At 45.6% G+C, this 2132-nt stretch overlaps 1 pseudogene; it reads left to right on the forward strand.

Annotated features, from left to right (window-relative positions):
• The first annotated feature begins 930 nt into the window (after positions 1–930).
• LOC126208376 (5S ribosomal RNA) lies at positions 931–1047 on the forward strand (annotated as a pseudogene).
• Positions 1048–2132: the final 1085 nt, after the last annotated feature.

Consider the following 2132-nt stretch of genomic DNA (forward strand, 5'->3'; position numbering starts at 1 on the left):
ATTCACGCACAATGCGGCAGTTTTTCACGCATCTATGTTTATGACGTCATGTCTTCTGATCTAAGTGTCGTACAAAGATATAATTTTGTAGGTGCATTTAGCAGCATATGTGGATACTGTTGTGTCCTCGTCGACAGTGGAGAGTGTTGTACCACGGGAATCGAGGGAGAGGATGTTGTTTGATGGCTGGTATCCTGTTTCTACAACACAACTGCGCACATGTATTAACAGAGTTCTTTATTTACAAAAACAGGAAGCTACTTGTATTTAAGCCAATCCATGTGATGTCTTCCATAATAGTCCACTTATCCTCACTGCTGATGAAATACAAGTCCCACTACGCAATGAATGACAGATGCCGACTTGGAGTGCGAGTTGGTGCGTCAGCTGGCTGCACTAGTGTCTGAGATTGAGACTGTCTGAGACTGCGACTGAGCCCTCCAGCCTGCGGTGGCGATGTAAATACTTGCGGTTGAAAGGGCGTTGGCGGCACGTTGCTTGCGAGTTTGTCTTTGGCCTCTCCCCTGATAGGCGCGCTTCATTCAGCACCTAGTATCGATCTTCTCGCAATCTCTTTGCCGACTGGTGTGCTGGTGACAGCTTATGCCAGCACAGAAATTGCCTGCGAAATTTATTGCGAATATGTAGGAGCACAGTAGTAATAAATTATACATCATGCTGATACGGCAGTTTATTACGCATCTCGTTGTTCATGACCTAATATATCCTGGGCTATGGTAGGTAGGTGCTCGTTACCCCTACAGCGATTGCTGCCTGACAGTAAGAGATGTGTGCAGCAAGTTCGGTTGAAATTGGTCCAGTGGTTTAGGAGCAGATGTGGAACACAAATACGCACACATTAACACACAAAAACACACACACACGTCTATTTTTATAATGCATGAATTGAATTAGTAATAACTAAAGGAAGGCAACGGCCTTGCCACAGTGGATACACCGGTTCCCGTGAGATCACCGAAGTTAAGCACTGTCGGGTGTGGCCGGCACTTGGATGGGTGACCATCCAGCCGCCATGCGCTGTTGCCATTTTTCGGGGTGCACTCAGCCTCGTGATGCCAATTGAGGAGCTACTCGACCGAATAGTAGCGGCTCCGGTCAAAGAAAACCGTCATAACGACCGGGAGAGCGGTGTGCTGACCCCATGCCCCTCCTATCCGCATCCTCACCTGAGGATGATACGGCGGTCGGATGGTCCCGATGGGTCGCTTGCGGCCTGTAGACGGAGTTAGTTAGTTAGTTAGTTAATAACTAAAGGAAGGTAGACATCGAATTTCAATTTTTATATCGTGATTAGTTTCGATACAAGGAAACTTTATGATCGAATTTTGCATGTTTAATTATGTTGGACTGAACAGGGAGAGGTTTTGACAACATTAGTCGTTAATTCATTAGTTAAAATTCACAGGAGCTAATGAGAACCATACACTGCACAGTTTGAACGAAGCTACTTCGTTGAAGCAACCTTCCATCACGCATTGTGGTGGAAGGTTATCATTAGTTCCAACAGTCCCTCACACTGCCTGTTGCTGGCTGTGGCCACTGGTGCTACCACCGCTAGAGGGTCCATAACATGCAGACTTTTGCACTCTCCTGTTTTTCCGAAACGGCGCTAATAAACTAACAAGGGCACTTCGTTTCACTCTCACAAGCTGCCTGCGATCTTCCAATCATATCCTTGTGCAAATAAGTCGTCCTGTGTAGGACAAAGAAGATGGACCAGCTGTACTGGAACCGTTAGGTAGGGCGTACATCTTCTGTTACGCGTATGGTAAGACAGAGATTTAAGAATCAGATTTCCAATTGTACGACGTTTCCAGGGACAGATGTGGATTCTGACCACAATTAAGTGGTTATGAACTTTAGATTAAAAGTCAAGTAATTGGAAAAGGATAGGAAATTAAATTGATGGGGCTCGGATAGATTGAAAGAACCATAGGTTGCTGAGAGTTTCAGAGCGAAAATTAGGCAGCGGTTGACTAGAACAGGGGAAAGGAATACAGTAGAAGACCAATGGGTACTTTAAGAGATTATCATCACGAGAGTGTTACGGAAATGCTTCAGGAACTCGGGTGGGAGTCTCTAGAGGAAAGGAGGCGTTCTTTTTGTGAATC

The sequence above is a fragment of the Schistocerca nitens genome, chromosome 1 (genome assembly GCF_023898315.1).
Source record: "Schistocerca nitens isolate TAMUIC-IGC-003100 chromosome 1, iqSchNite1.1, whole genome shotgun sequence".
NCBI lineage: Eukaryota > Metazoa > Arthropoda > Insecta > Orthoptera > Acrididae > Schistocerca > Schistocerca nitens.